Genomic DNA, 17,827 nt, shown 5'->3' with positions numbered 1-17,827 from the left:
TCGCTGATATAATGAACATTTATAATACACAATAAGTCCTTTTCCACCACAGGAACTTTTTCATAAATAAAGTTCCCCCTGTGTTTCCACCAAAAACTACTCGTGTAGATTTTTGGGAACTACTTTTAGTTCCCAGTAACGAGGTGGGACTTTTGAATAGTTCCAAGAAATTTCAGTCTTTGTTGTCGACCCTTGATTGGTTAAACACAGTAGGGGGTGTTCCTAAAACATTGTATTCTAAGGCCCCTTCTACACTAACCCAGCTAAGGTTATTCTGGTTATATCCCACTTAACCTTATGCTTGTCCACACACACACACAATGCGACCGTTTAAGACCCCTTCCCCCTCATCCGCCGGCGCACCGTGACTTAGTACGCATGCGCGGAAAAAAATGCCCGCGTCATAGTGGAAGTGTATTCTTACCCTGTGTTTCAATGTAGCCTATTGCCACATTTCTCTTAACAGTAAACCTTGCTTGTCTCATCATGATACATATCATATCTTTAATGGACGTGTGAAAGTAAACAATAGGATAAATTACATTTTACATCAATCAATCTAGGGATCTAGATATCTGGTCAGGATACTGTGCTTGAAGGCTGAAATTGGCGGTCGTACTTGACGGTCGCAACCACTTCATGGCTTTACAATAGTAATGGACTACAAAACTATCCATCCATCCATCCATTTTCCACCGCTTATTCCCTTTGGGATTGCGGTGGACGCTGGTGCTTATCTAAGCTACAATCAGGCGGAAGGCGGGGTACACCCTGGAAAAGTCGCCACCTCATCGCAAGGCCAACACAGATAGACAACCAACATTCACACTCACATTCACACACTAGGGCCAATTTAGTTTTGCCAATCAACCTATCCCCAGGTGCATGTCTTTGGAAGTGGGAAGAAGCCGGAGTACCCGGAGGGAACCCACGCATTCACGGGGAGAACATGCAAACTCCAAAAAGAAAGATCCCGAGCCCGGGATTTAACCCTGACTACTCAGGACATTCGTAGAGTACAAAACTAGATGTTGAGTAATCACTCGACAAACCAGGCGGACAATAAGTGATAGTCTGCTTTGCCAGTCCAAACGCATTCGTTGTTTTTCGTAGTACTTCCTCGTCCATGGGAACCCGCATTCTCGTTGTCTCCCTTTCGAAAAATGGACAAAGTTTTTCGCTAAGTAGAATCACAGCTGACCTGGACATTTGAAAGTTCTCTTACACAACACACTCGTTGACAAACATATCCCACCAGGCTGTCGTTCTTCCAGGCCTTATCCAACATTGCTGTGTTGTATCCGAAATAGCTGCAATCACCTGTTTCTTTCTCTTAAGGTATTCGTGTGTGATTTCCACAAACGTTTGTACATGTAGAAGGAGGAGAAACATGGGCATGTCTGGATGACTCGCCTCCATCTTTCCAGTGGTTACCTCCAAGTTCTGACACCGCTTGTTATGAATCTGGCTGTGGCGCGGTCTTTCTGGCGTCACTTTCTCTCCGAACTCAGTTTGTAAACGATCGATGAGGCCATACAGAGCCAAGAGCCAGAAATTCAAGAAATACACGACGCACAAAAATCGTCCAAGGAGAGGAACCTTAAACGATGGGTTAAGTGTGGTTGACACGGGTGCTTAGGCAAATAATTATTTGTCTGAGGAGTTACCGTAGACATAGTCTAAGTTTCAGCCGACACTGCAGAGTATGCGAGACAATTTGTCGATCTAAACCAGACCTGGGCATTCTGCGGCCAAATCTGGCCCTTTTTCCGTCCCTGTCCAGCCCGCGTGAGGCCAATCATAAATTACAAAATACATTTTAAAAAGTATCTATGTCGAGTGTGCGATACAACGGTGCTGCTTTTGTTTTGAAAAGCGTTATTTGTATTACTTCCGTGTGGGCGTATGCGAATGCGTGATTGTGAGTGAATGTGAACATCGGCAATCACAAATGACAAAATTAAAAAACAAAAAACATCTATGTCGTGCGTGCAATACCACTGTGTAGAGATGCGCGGATAGGCAATCATGCTGCTAGAGGGGTGTATAAAATAGTCAGGCAGTGTCTTGGATACAAAGGATTCTGGGTATTTGTTGTGTTGCGTTTATGTTGTGTTGCTGGGAGGATGTCTTCCCGAAATGTGTTTGTCAATCTTGTTTGGTGTGGCTTCACAGCGTGGCGCATATTACTAAGAGTGTTAAAATTGTTTATATCACAACCATTATTGTACTCTGTGTCACCCAGTATGCCTTGCAGTCGTGTGCGTGTTGCTGCGGAAGCCACACACAACATGTTGCTTGACTGACAAGCAGATCGTACATGCTTTAGAGGGCGACAAAGTCAATGCCATCATAGCACGCCCTAATACTTATTAACTGGGTGACTGCCGGTAGTCATTCTAGAGAATATTAGCGTCTCCTATTGACTTCTTCGCTTTGTGACACGGTTCTTAAATGGCTCTTTGAATGGCAAAGGATACCGATCCCAGAACCATTTATATCAAATGTTTCCGGATGATTCAACCCCCACCCACCCGAATCTAATTAAAATCTATTTTTTCGTCATGTCACCCGCCCGACTCCGCGGATGAGACCGCAAACCGCGCATCTCTACCACTGTGCTGCTTTTATTTTGAAAAGTGTTATTTATAGGCGTATGTCCGTGTGTAACTTGTGAGTGAAGTGATGCCCCCGAGATGTCAGTTCACGCTAAAAAAAGAAAAGTTGATGACGAATGCCGTGTTTTCAACAAGATAGAGACTGCCAAGTATTTCTTTACAGAGATGAAAGGTAAAGTCGTGTGCTCAATTTGTGCTACACAGGTTTCTGTGTTTGAAGAATTTAATTTGAATCACCACTACACGACGAAGCACGAAGAAAAATACCGGAATCTATCTGATGAAGAGCGTGCAAGGGAGGCTGATGCGTTGATGGTAAAACTGCAAACCCAACAAGGACTTTTTGCCAAATTTCACACCCCCAGATATGCAGCGGTCAGGATAGGTTTCGTCATTTCTCACAAAATCGCCAGAAAAAGTAAGCCTTTTACTGACGGAGAGTTTATTAAAGAGTGCTCATTGAACTCTGCCCGTTGAAGAGGGGCGCATATGAGAACGTGTCATTCTCCCGACGCACTGAAACGAAGCGGGTTGAGACCGTCGCTGGAAACTTGGAGCTTCAGCTGAAAAACAGAACGGCCGACTTTGACTATTTTTCGCTGGCTTTGGATGAGAGCTGCTATGTACATGACACCGCCCAGCTGCTCATCTTCTTTCATGGGATAACTGCAGACTTTCAAATCACGGGGTAGCTGGGAGCCATGCAGTCAATTAAAGAGACAACCACAGGTAATGACTTGTCCATATAGGTACATGTGTGAAATGGGACAAGCTGGCAGGTGTGACAACAGATGGTTGTCCAATTCTGACGGGGATAAATGTTGGACTTTTAAAGCGGATGCAGGATAAAGTGAAAAGAAATTGACATTTTTGCATTGTATTATACATCAGGAAGTGTTCTTTTCATTTCTTGCTTGCTTATCATAGTTTTCTTTTCTACACACACACACATGTAAAGAGACTTTGGGTATTTAGAAAAGCGCTATATAAATCCCAGGTACTATTATTATTATTATTATTAAAAATAAAACCACCATAAGCAATCTGTTTTTATATAAAGTTAAGTTAGGTTCAATTAAATTATTATTATTATTATTATTTTTTATCTCACGGTATATCAAAAATAATTTGAGCAAAATTTAATTGAAATATTGTCTGTGGGGCCCTCCAGCAGTGCTCGGGTTGCTCATGCGGCCCCCGGTAAAAATTAATTGCCCACCCCTGATCCAAACTAATGTAAAGTTTTGTGCTGTTTATTATTCTTTGTAATGTTTGTTTCCATATGCAAAGCTACAAAAGTGGATGGACTGTTTTTAAACCCATTTACAGAGGATTATAAAGTATTCAGCAGGACTTTGAGATGACAAGGCGAGCTGCTCACTGGGACCCGATAACCTGAGTTTGAAGAGAACTGCGAAAGGTAAATCACATCAAATAGTCACTATTTACTTTATTGCATGCTGTAAAAGTAGTCAGTAACACCATTTGCATCATTCGTCTCAACCCCAGTGCCAAGGCTAACACTAACTCTGATGCGTTTATGTTGTCGCCTAGGGATAAACCCTGACATTTATTATTTATTTATTGTAATTTACAGCTGAAATGGACCATAAGGAATCGCCTGACCCTCATGAATTCATCATTTACCAAGAGGAATACTTTCTGACTGAAAAGCTGAGCAGACATTTTGTGTAAAATCCGGTACACTTTGTTTTTACATCATATCATTTTGTATATTATTGCTTTGTATTTTATGTACTTAGACTTTCATAACAAACCAATATAATACCTATTGTTATCTGTTTATTTACATGGCTGGTATCAGTGAAAACATGTATTAAACCACTCCTTCATATTACGTCATCATCCTGATTTGTATAAACTAACCTGAACTGTGAAATCCAGTGGAAAAACAAACCACACACTTCTACAAGAACTTATAGTTCAAAGAACTTAAGTTCCCGAACTTTTGGTGGAAAAAAAGCCTCATTGTCACGTCGGGGTCGCATGATTTTGCGGGGGTCTTTCCCCCAAGTTGCAGACGCCCGGAAACAGCGTGCAGGTAAGAAGGGTGATTTATTCAAATACGGCAAAAGATACGAAAAAAGGAACACGTGTGGATGGCATGGGATGTTACGGCAAAGCTTAGCAATAGACTAGCCAACATCAGAGCAATAAACTAGTAATTCTAAACTCTCAAGGACATAAATACCCAACGTTGCATGTTGCGAACAAGACTGCCAGGCAGGAATAAATAGCTCTCTAATCAGCGGCAAGTGACGAAAATCAGCACCCATGGCAACTAAGAAAACAAATGAGGGTTCTGAAACAGAAATAAACAACAAAGGTATCAAACATGTTCCGGCACCGGATCATGACACCCATACTTTTCTACAGACTGTGTAATGTGTTTAATGTCAGTGTGACATCAATATTCCTGCTAATCAAACAATAAAATACAGAGAAATGTCATACTTTGAGTACCGTATTTTTCGGACGATAAGTCGCAGTTTTTTTTCATAGTTTGCCGGGGGGTGCGACTTATACTCAGAAGCGACTTATGTGTTAAATTATTGACACATTACCGTAAAATATCAAATAATATTATTTAGCTCATTCACGTAAGAGAATAGACGTATAAGATTTCATGGGATTTAGCGATTAGGAGAGACAGATTGTTTGGTAAACAAATAGCATGTTCTATATGTTATAGTTATTTGAATGACTCCGAACATAATATGTTACGTTAACATACCAGGCACCTTCTCAGTTGGTTATCATATAACGTACACTTATTCAGCCTGTGTTTCACTATTCTTTATTTATTTTAAATTGCCTTTCAAATGTCTATTCTTGGTGTTGGGTTTTATCAAATAAATTTCTGCCAAAAATGCGACTTATACTCCAGTGCGACTTATTTATGTTTTTTTCCTTTTTTATTATGCATTTTCGGCAGGTGCGACTTTTACTTCGGAGCGACTTATACTCCGAAAAATACGGTATATTCTGAAGTGGGCGAACTGTATGTGAACTGGCGCAGTGGCTTGACACTACAGAAGAAAAATTACATGACAATAAGTAGGACTGCAACAAAGTAAAGTAAGTTTTCCTAAAAAAGTATAACGTATTATCAATAATAATTGGCTTGGATGTTTTTTAACGAGTCTTTATTTCACAACGTGCTTCCTCTGAACGCTCTGCCAATCTTCATAGTAAAGCCAGTCTTCAGACTGTTTCTTGCTTTTTGATGTATGAGATCTTGGGGTGTAACGGTATGTGTATTTGTATTAAACCGTTTCGAAACGGGGATTTCGGTTCGGTACGGGGGTGTACCGAACGAGTTTCCAAGCTAAAGTCTTAACAAGCTGCTTTGCTTCTTCTGCCTCAGTCTCAGCACCCAGCATTGTCCCACTCACACAACCATCTGATTGGTTACATATATAGCGGTAACAGACAATCAGCAGTGCGTATTCAGAGCGGTAACAGCCAATCAGCAGTGCGTATTCAGAGCGCATGTAGTAAATGCTCCAGCGTCGAACAGATAGGTGTTTAGTAGGTGAGCATTAGCCAGTGTACTCTCCCCAAATGATAATAAACACCTCCCAGTCAACTACTACTAACATCACTATGAGCCCGTTAACCGTCTAGAAAGTTAAACTGCAGCTCAGCTCGCTCGCAGTTCTGGCTTGAGGTGAAGGCTAATTAGCTTTTAGCGTAACATTTGCTCATTTTGCGGTGTGTGTGTGTTTCACGGACAGAAAAGCTTTGAATGGCAGGGTCCCTGCTATAACATGTTGATAAAAAATATAAAATTTACATAATAAAAATCAACTACAGGCTTCACAAATGTGATAAATTAAGCATGATGAGTTGACTTGAAACTGTTTAATGTTGCACATTTTATTTGTAGAAGAACAGTTTTGTCATTTTATTTAATCTGAGTAACAATTTGAGGCAGTTTAATGTTGATTAACGTGAACAGAATTATTATAGTGTTCTCAATGTTAAAAGGATAAAGCCATTGTTTACAAATTTGGTAAAAAAATAATCCAAAAATTTAGATTTTGTTGTTTTCTTACTGTACCGAAAATGAACCGAACCGTGACCTCTAATCCGAAGTATGTACCGAATCTAAATTTTTGTGTACCGTTACACCCCTAATGTGATCATGTGAAAAACAGCTGTTAAAATAGGCTTCAAGTTATAAATAATCAATAATCAGCCATCTTTGTAACCCACTGAATATTAGAATAAACAATGCTAAATCCTTGATTGGACCACCCAAAACAATGAATGAGATGAATTGCCGAACAAGGCTCAAGTCCAACAGGAGGACAGAGCCAGTAGTGGTATAAAAATGGATCGTAAAAGTCCGGCCTGGAAAAAAAAACATCCTCCTTTTTGAATTGCTTATTGTTTCCCTGTTACTGCTCTGGAATGCAGCAAGGAGGTTGGGAAGTGAGGTGAAGACTTGATTTTAACATTGTGGCACTTCTGACAGTTGCAGTTAAAGGTTGCTCTTAAAAACAAAATGCTGACTATTTATAGCGGGAGAAAACCTGGACATCTTTCCGTTTGTACACTGTTGGCCAAATCCTGACGGAAAATAAGACGCACCCGGGATTTGCAAAGGGTGCCCTGGTTGCTCGTTACGTGGGAGTACAGGGCTCTGGAGATAAGAGACAAGCGAGGAAGAAAGAAAGAAATCACACTGCACCCTAGAGGCTTTGAGAAAATCCCGTCCTCATCTCACTGCTGCACGACTATCAATCACGCTGCAACCGAGGCAACTATCTGTTTTACCCCATTTGTCCTCTTGACAGCGCTTATGAAAGCACAAACTATCCTCTGATTGAAACATGCCTGTACCTGCGAGTTTGCATGAGCAAACACCCTTGTCAGACGACATGAAAGATTACGAACGGTTAGAGAGGTTTTGTCATACATGCCTCACTTGGGAAAGGGTGTGTGATTACGTCTTTGTTGTAGCACGTGAGTGACACTCGAGCCGGCGTGTCATTTTAGATCAGCTTCCCACGTGACAAAACAAGCCCTCGCTCAAAAACATACCAACAGTCAAGTGAAATCTACCGCCTTAGATCTCCCAGAACCATCTGGGAATTATTGTATGCCAAATTGCCTGGAAAAATCATGGTTAGATACACATACAGTTGTGGTCAAAAGTTTACAAGGACTGGTAAAGAACATAATGTCATGGCTGTCTGACATCGCATGGACAAAGAGAAGACTTTCTGGAGGAAAGTCCTCTGGTCAGATGAAACAAAAATTGAGCTGTTTGGCCACAATACCCAGCAATATGTTTGGAGGAGAAAAAGGTGAGGCCTTTAATCCCAGGAACACCAGGTCTACCATCAAGCATGGTGGTGGCAGTAATATGCCCAGGGCCTGTTTTGCTGCCAATGGAACAGGTGCTCTACAGAGAGTAAATTGGACAATGAAAAAGGAAGATTACCTCCAAATTCTTCAGGACAACCAAAAATCATCAGCCCGGAGGTTAGGTGTTCCAACAGGACAACGACCCCAAACACACGTCAAAAGTGGTAAAGGAATGGCTAAATTAGGCTAAGGTTTTAGAATGGCCTTCCCAAAGTCGTGGACAATGCTAAAGAAACAAGTCCATGTCAGAAAACCAACAAATTTAGCTGAACTGCAACATTTTTTCACAGTCTCGTTAACATCAGGCTACTTTGATAGGCTACTGTCAACAAGTTAGAATATAATATAATATAATACAAAGTACTTTATTGATCCCTATGGGATATTCAGCACCACAGTTCGCTCACAATAGACAATAATAATAATGAATAATGTGTAATATATATATTATATATATAATATACCATATATGATTAGTATAAATATATTCTACATTTAAGTGCAGTCAAGGAACATATACATTATACAGTCTGATGGCTGTCGGTATGAAGGACCTCCTGTATCGTTCCGTGTTGCATTTAGTGAGTCTGAGCCTTCCACTGAACGTGCTCATTCTCTCCGCAAGATCCGAGTGTAGTGGGTGGAAGGTGTTGTTCATAATGGCTACGAGTTTTGCTAGACTTGTGATCTGATTGGCTATTGCAACAGTCTTTCAACTCTATGTGTTCTCAAATTAATCCGCTAACGATCCCGGTCAGTATCCAATCACAGGATGCGTGAATGTCACGTTAACTGTGAGGCCAGCTAGAAGGCCTTACTGACAACTTTTGATCCGATTGGCTATTACAATTGTCTATCAACTGTATGTCCCCGATCGCTTACAGTGCTCGGACGTCCGCATTGTTGATTCTGAAGGCCACAGGCAGATTTCAGAATCAGACATACTTTATTAATCCCTGAAGGGAAATTACAATTTTCAGCACATTCCCATTCAAGATCAGACAAACATTACAGGGAGACAGAACGGGATCACTGACGGGTCTGCCAACTTCCGGCGCCCCTTACAAAAAAGGTCAGATACAGGTAAACAAGTGGGGGGGGACGGGAAAAAAAAAAAAGATACAAATAAAATTCATACAGCATGCAACATAAGATAGCTGATTGGATACAAATTAAAACTAAAAACAACAGCACTGGAATGACCATAATATGACATGAAGAGAATATGTATAATTTTACATATGTAGGGAGAGTAAATAAAAAAATAATTGTACCCGAGCGTCCCTGGTTCAAATCCCCACCTAGTGCCAACCTCGTCACGTCCGTTGTGTCCTGAGCAAGACACTTCACCCTTGCTCCTGATGGGTGCTGGTTAGCGCCTTGCATGGCAGCTCCCTCCATCAGTGTGTGAGTGTGTGTGTGAATGGGTGAATGTGGAAGTAGTGTCAAAGCGCTTTGAGTACCTTGAAGGTAGAAAAGCGCTATACAAGTACAACCCATTTATCATTTATTTATCTTTAATTATCATCATGATTTTTGGTTATGTTAGGCCAGCACAGAAGGCCTTGTCGGCATATATATATATATATATATATATATATATATATATATATATATATATATATATATATATATATATATATATATATATATATACACACATACATGTATATACACATCCAACATTATTATAAAATAACCACAGTGGAATAAAGTGCTTTACAGAAAACAAATATATAATAGTAGATGAAAGGCACAGAAACTAACTAAACATATAAAAAAAAACATTGACAACAAAATTGAGACATAAAAAAACATGGAAAAACCCTCAAAATAAACCTCATATGAATAAATAAAATGGCATCAATAAAAACTAAGCTGAACTAAGGCACATACTATATAAGACACATAGCATTTGTAAAAATGTGTATATATTTATATACACATATATACTTATATGTGTGTGTGTGTATATATATATATATATATATGTATATATATATACATGTACTGTATATATAAATGTGTATATATACACACACACATATATATACACATATGTATGTATAAATAAATGTATATATATACATGTACTGTATATATAAATGTGTATATATACACACACATATATATACATATGTATATATCCATCCATCCATTTCTACTGCTTATATACTGTATATATAAATGTGTATATATTTATATATATTCACATATGTATATATATATATATATATACATACATGTACTGTATATATAAATGTGTATATATACACACACACACACACATATATATACATATATATATATATATATATATATATATATATATATATATATATACATACATACATACATACACACACAAATAGTATGTGTCTTATATTGTATTTGCCTTTGTTCAGCTTAGTTTTTATTGATGCCATTTTATTTTTTTAAATGCGGTTTATTTTGAGGGTTTTTCCACGTTTTTATGTCTCAATTTTGTTGTCAATGTTTTTTTTTTTTTTATATGTTCAGTTAGTTTCTATGCCTTTCATCTACTATTATATATTTGTTTTCCGTAAAGCACTTTGATCCACTGTGGTTATTTTATAATAATGTTGGATTGAATTGGATTAATAAAATAAAAGTGACCCCTGCATCCTTGAATTTTTCTGTGTGTGGACCTAAAAATGAGGCACTGCTTGACCCGTTTTGACGGTTTTTTTGTCTCCAAAATGCTGTTGTTGTGCAAATGAGCGTAATTTTAAGTTTGATTTTAAGTTGCTATTTTTTGCACTGCCAATTTTCACAAAAGTGTGTGAAGAAGTTGGCAACTTGGCACAGGTGAAGAAATAAGCCATTAAAGTTTGCAGTGGATGGGGATAAAGGAGGTTTTAGACACTAAATGCAGCAAGCTGACGGATCAAATTTAGGCCACTCCAACATGTGGTCTGACATCTGAAACCTCTTGCTGTACGACCATGTTGAAATTCCACTGTAGGTGTGTGAATGTGGGTGTGAATGCTTGTCTGTGTCTCTGAGTGTAAGCCATGCGTTTTAAAAGTGGTATAAAAGCCTCCCACACATACGATCAACCATGGAGAACAGACAATGTAAAGGCACGAGAGAAGACAACACAGGAGGTACAAACTAAGAACCTGTCCTGCAGCATTCAGCCATGCTTTTATCATTTTTCTTCAATCAGAAAAATATGCTTGGCTTTCTTAGGAGGAAAGCAGCAAATGGTTTTATTTTAATACTGATAATGCTATATCTTTAACAGTTTTGTTACAGTGTTTCCCATACCTTCTTTAATTTGTGGCGACAAAGGCGGAGGAATCGGTGTTGCCAACTTAGTCGCTATTTTGGCACGGTAAAGTTGCAAAGGAACTTTGGTTCATTCAAAGAAGTGTGCTTAACTTCCAGCTATCATTTTGGCAAACACTCAAACACAACTCAGTCAATGAGAAGTTCACAGAAATGGAACACACAAATTTTAAAACAACCGACTTAACTCCAACTCAAAAAGACAACCCTATCTACACACCTCAAGGTACACTATATTGCCAAAAGTATTTGGCCACCTGCCTTGACTCAGATATGAACTTGAAGTGCCACCCCATGAAATTGTCCAAAATGTTTTGGTTTCCTGGAGCATTCAAAGTTCCTTTCACTAGAACTAAGCGGCCAACAACCCCACACCATAATTCCTTCTCCACCAAATTTCAAACTCGACACAATGCAGTCCAAAATGTACCGTTCTCCTGGCAACCTCCAAACCCAGACTCATCCATCAAATTGCCGGATGGAAAAGCATGATTTATCAGTCCAGAGAACGCGTCTCCACAGTTCTAGAGTCCAGTGGTGACGTGCTTTACACCACTGCATCCGACGCTTTGCATTGGACTTGATGTATGGTTTAAATGCAGCTGCACAGCAAGTTGGACATTTATTCCGTATTTTGTTTATAGTCATATCAAATAAAGATGTGTCAAATAGACAAATGCAACTTAAATTGTAACACTGTATTTTACAAAATACCAAAAAAGGACATTTTTCTTAATATCTCATTGACAAACATATTCAACCCCTTGAAGATCATAACTCTTAAGAACAGAATTTGAATAATGTATTTTCAATCAGGTGTTGAAAACACCTGAAGATGTGATTAGAACCATAACGAGCAACAATTAAACTGATTGAAAAAGACTGTGACGCTCAGCTTCTTGTAGATGGTCAATGGTGTATTTGCAACATGGTGAAGTCCAGGGAGTGGTCAAAGAAGTCAAGAGAGGAGGTAATTTCTCTTCATAAGAAAGGATATGGATAAAAGAAAATAGCAAAGACATTACACATTCCAAGAGACACAGTTGGGAGCATAATTCGCAAGTTTAAAGCTAAAGGCACTACTTGGGCGTGGTAGAAAGAGGATGCTGTGTGCGTACAGTGGTGAAAATCCCCCATGTAACAGCTGAGGAACTACAACAGGACATTGCAGAGGGGGGAACGCAGGTTTCGTCCCAGACAATAAGGCGCGCACTACGAGATGAAGGCCTCCATGCCAGAATTCCCAGGCGCACCCCACTTCTGACTACCAGGCACAAGAAAAAAATATACTCCAGTATGCCAAAAATCATCTGGACAAACCCCAACGGTTTTGAAACTGTTCTATGGAGTGATGAGACAAAACTGGAACTCTTTGGGCCTATGAATCAACGTTATGTCTGGAGGAGAAAAAATTAACTTACAAAGAAAAGAACACCTTCCCTACTGTTAAGCATAGTGGGGGGTCAATCATGCTCTGGGGCTGTTTCTCTGCCTCAGGTACCGGGAATCTCCAGCGCGTTCAATGCATCATGAATTCTATTTCCTACCAGGATATATTAGCTGCAAATGTCATGAAGTCAGTGACGAAGCTGAGGCTTGGGAGACATTGGACCTTCCAACAGGACAACGATCCCAAGCATACCTCCAAATCAACATCAGAGTGGTTGCAGAAGAAGGGCTGGAAGACTCTGGAGTGGCCTTCACAGTCGCCAGACCTAAATCCTATAGAAAACCTGTGGTGGGACTTGAAGAAGGCAGTTGCCTAAGAATATGAATGAACTGGAGGCCTTTGCCCAAGAGGAATGGGCTAAAATACCTGTAGATGGTTGCAAGACGCTTGTCTCCGGTTATGTATCACGTTTGAAGGATGTAATTACTGCCAAAGGGTGTTCTACTAAGTACTAAAGATGCATGTAACAACCGTAACACTTTGTACTCATTCCCAAAACGCTGCATAATAATTAGCGAGTAATCTTTAGATACAATTTTTTCTGGCTTTATTGGACACTTCTGAAAACATGACATAACAGCACATATGGTTCTTCTCATTGAGTCCTGCTACGCCTCCTCGCCCCACCCACACACCATACATATCAATTCCAGTCCTGTGATAATTGCTGCTTTATCCTGTATTTTTTTATGTATACAGGTATTAGTACAGTACCGCGATACTAATGAATCATATTTGGTACTATACCGCCTTTAAAAAGTACCGGTCTCCCACCCGCATGTTCGCGGCGGGCAATGTTGTAACTACTTCTGAATCACTAATCCTTGTCTCCATGGTGACAATTATAGTCCATTTGTTTCAAGGATCATCCCTGTAGGATGATTGATAGCATGCATCACTACACACAGCAATCAAAACGATGGATGTGTTAAAAAGCGGTCTATAGTTGACAAAGTCACAACAATATATCACGTTATCCAATCATTAACCACCAAGGACGATCATCTTACCTTTGAACACACTATACATAATATAATGAAGTGCATACTTAGTCAACAGCCATACATGTCACACTGTAGGTGGCCGTATGAACAACGCCAACACTGTCATAAACATGTGCCATACAATGAAACCATACTAAACAACAATGACAAATACATTTTGGAGACTATTTTCACCGCAACACAACATAAACACTGCAGAAAAAAATCTCAGAATTCCCTGCAGCAACCACTCTTCCAGTATCGCTACAATATAAACAAACGCCATAGGTGGATCTACACCTAACATCCACTGCAATGACACCAAGTACAGGAGTGTATCCAGTCGATACTACTATGATAACATCGATATTTTTTAGCATCACAAAATCGTATTTCGTTTTTTAAAAATGTATATTACGTTTATAAACTCCGGAAATATGTCCTTGGACACATGAGGACTTTGAACATGACCAACGTCTGATCCTGTAAGTACTTGGTATCGAATTGAAACCCACATTTTTGGTATCATCCAAAACTAATATAAAGTATCCAACAACAGAAGAATAAGTGATTATTACATTTGAACAGAAGTGTAGATAGAACATGTTAAAAGAGAAAGTAAGCAGATATTAACAGTAAATGAACAAATAGATTAATAATTAATTTTCTGCCATTTGTCCTTAATAATTTTGACAAAGTAATAGAATGATAAATGACACAATGTTACTGCATACGTCAGCTGACTAATTAGGAGTCTTTGTTTGTTCACTTACTACTAAAAAACAAGTTGTCTTGTTTGTTCACTATTTTATTTAAGGACTAATGTCACAGTTATTAGTTGTTCAACCCCAAGATGCAGTGATGGAGGCAGGCATGGAGTGAGCAAACATGATTTAATAAAGATACTAGGGATGTCCCGATCCGATATTGATATCGGAAATCGGTCCGATATTAGCCAAAAAAGTGAATATCGGATTTTATCGGACTGAATCTAAAAACTCCGATATAAGCGCTCCGATATAAGCTGTCCATTTTCCGCTGCAGCACTTCTATAATAGGTGACTTGTTTGATCACACTCCAACACAGTAGGTGGCGGCAATGCCCCTTAATTAACGTTGGTGGCGGCCGCAGAAGAAGAGCATCTCTGATCCAGCATGCACAGCCCACGTGATCACAACGACAACGCGTGTGCTCAGCAAAGTGTAGTGATGTCGGCTGTGTGGAAGTATTTTAACTCACAGCATGCCGAAATGCTTATCTTCTTAAAAAAAAATCTCCACATTATGCTCGGACTGCAGAAAGTGGAGAAGGAGGAGGAGGAGTAGTAAGGGTAGTCAGCACTGACTGATTATTATTTGTTTTATGCTCTTTTTATTAGAGTGATATGTTTATTGTGTTTACACTATTCAGTGAAGACTAAGAGTAATTACTACATTGTTTTGGGCATAGTCAGTCAGTGAAACTGGAGCTGTGAACTCTTAATTTAGAGCAGTTGGACAGTGGATAATATTGTGTTGTTTTTGTGGTTTTTGTCCCTGCCCACAGTTGTTTCCAACATATGCTGACAGTAAAAAAATAACTGAAGTGAACTTGAATTGTTTGCACTTTAAAACGTTTTTTGTTTTTTTTATTGGATTTATTTAGGTTATTTTTCAGGGTCTTCTAATTTATTTTTAATGTATTCTTTTCAATTGTATAATTATGTTGGTATTAGTGGTTATTTTGCACTTTAAATATAACATTTTGTTTTTATTGGATTTGTTGAGGTAATACTCTTATGTTGAAGGTTAAAATTTGTGTAACCAATTGGTTAATAATAAATGGGTCAGTTTTTCCTATACCTACTCTTGCTGACTATTGTTTTCTGTTTTAACACTACAACATCAGTAACAGTAACATCACTTTATCAAGCCTTTTCTAACATTCTACAAAACAAAATAAGGAATAAATGTATGTATGATTCGTGCCTATATCGTATCGTATTGATATCGGTATCGGCAAATACTCAAGGCTACAATATCGGTATCGTATCGGAAGTGAAAAAGTTGTATCGGGACATCCCTAAAAGATACTAAGACAAAATCAAACAAAGGGTTCAAACCAAAAGCGCGCACGTGGGCGAATAATAAACAAAAGGCCTTTAGCATAGAAGCTAACAAGAAACAAAAAGGAACTTTAGCATGGAAGCTACAGGATAACAAACAGAAAAGCTGGAAATAGCTAATGGCTAATAAAAACAGCTTACCGCTACGACGACCAGGACAAGATGTAGCACGACAGGTAATAGCTGAAATTATGCCGGACACGACAGGTAGCAAAGACACAAGAGTGACATGAGGCAACGACAATACAATACAATGATCCAGCAACTGACACAAGAAAAAAGGAGGTACAAATAGGAGCTGGCTGATTGGCAACAGGTGTGGCCAGATGCCAATCAGCCGCAGCTGAGGGGGAACACAGCACTCAGGGAACAAGACAGGAAGCTGACAAAATAAGAGCACTAGACAGGAACTAAGGACAGGAAATACTAAACACACTGAGGAACACAGCACTCAGGGAACAAGACAGGAAGCTGACAAATTAAGAGCACTTGACAGGAACTAAAAGACAGGAAATACTAAACACAGGAAACAGACAAATGCAGAGGAAAAAACTAAAACATAGACAAACTGTCAGGGGCAAGCCTGACAACAAACTTGCAATAGGGAACATATGTTTGATGTACCTTAAGATGTTTTGTTAAAATAAAGCCAATAAAGACATTTGTTGTGGTCCCCTTTATCTAGAAAAGCAACGAAAAAAACCAAAATACATTTTGGTACCAGTACAGGTCCTAAATTATTGGTATCGGGACAACACAAGTTAGAAGGGATGCGACTTTTTTATATGTATTTATTGGTGCGTGGGGAAAGTAAAGGTGCCGAGATGTGCAACTTCCAAAAAAAAGTCCTTTAACAGTGCGTGTCGTTGCCTGCAGTGACAGTGACTAAGACGTGTCTGCGTCATTTCGCCGCAACTTCTCCTCTTTAAAAACACTCAGCATTTCCGAATTTACATAGATTTAAACCAATTTTAACCAACATACATGTATTAACACCTGCGATCCAATTACAGCTATGGTTTGAAATATTGTTGTTCAATTTTGAGTATTTATTTTATACTGTATACTGTGAAAATTTTTTTAATTGAAGTACCCCCTAATCAGAGCAAAGCATTTTTGGTTGGAAAAAAAAAGGTAAAGAAGTAAAATACAGCACTATGTCATCAGTTTCTGATTTATTAAATTGTATAACAGTGCAAAATATTGCTTATTTGTAGCGGTCTTTCTTGAACAATTTGGAAAAAAAAGATGTAAAAATAACTAAAAACTTGTTGAAAAATAAGCAAGTGATTCAATTATCAATAAAGATTTCTACACATAGAATACTTATAAGCAGACACAGTGTGTGAACAGAAAAGGGAGAACGAATACATTTTGGCTTGAAAACAATGAAACACCCTCAGCTGCGCGGTGGCAGAGAGAAATGCACTTCAGAGGGTCATAAAAACTGCCATGAAGATCACTTGGCTGCTCTCTCTCTTCCCTAGATGAACTGTACGGTGCCAGGTGCCTCAAAAAGGCCCAAAACGCCATAAGGGACCCGTCTCACAGTCCAGACATGTCTCCCATCGAAAATGTGCGGCGCATTATAAAGCATAAAATACGATAGCGGAGACTGTTGAACGACTAAAGCTCTACATAAAACAAGATTGGGAAAGAATTCCACTTTCAAAGCTTCAACAATTAGTTTCCTCAGTTCCCAAACGTTTATTGAGTGTTGTTAAAAGAAAATGTGATGTAACACAGTGGTGAACATGCCCTTTCCCAACTACTTTGGCACGTGTTTCAGCCATGAAATTCTAAGTTAATTATCATTTGCAGAAAAAAATAAAGTTTATGAGTTTGAACGTCAAATATCTTGTCTTTGTAGTGCATTCAACTGAATATGGGTTGAAAAGGATTTGCAAATCATTGTATTCCGTTTATATTTACATCTAACACAATTTCCCAACTCATATGGAA

The 17,827-nt window shown here is 38.9% G+C and overlaps 1 protein-coding gene across 3 annotated transcripts in view; it reads right to left on the bottom strand.

Annotated features, from left to right (window-relative positions):
- Positions 1-17,827, bottom strand: part of LOC133543595 (peroxisome proliferator-activated receptor gamma-like) — a 78,025-nt gene that overhangs the window by 23,143 nt on the left and 37,055 nt on the right. The gene's annotated exons all lie outside the window — the stretch shown is intronic.

The sequence above is a fragment of the Nerophis ophidion genome, linkage group LG02 (assembly GCF_033978795.1).
Source record: "Nerophis ophidion isolate RoL-2023_Sa linkage group LG02, RoL_Noph_v1.0, whole genome shotgun sequence".
In the NCBI taxonomy this organism is placed as follows: Eukaryota; Metazoa; Chordata; class Actinopteri; order Syngnathiformes; family Syngnathidae; genus Nerophis; species Nerophis ophidion.
Note: the sequence above shows the minus strand (reverse complement) of the source record. Positions and strands in the feature narration are given on the sequence as shown.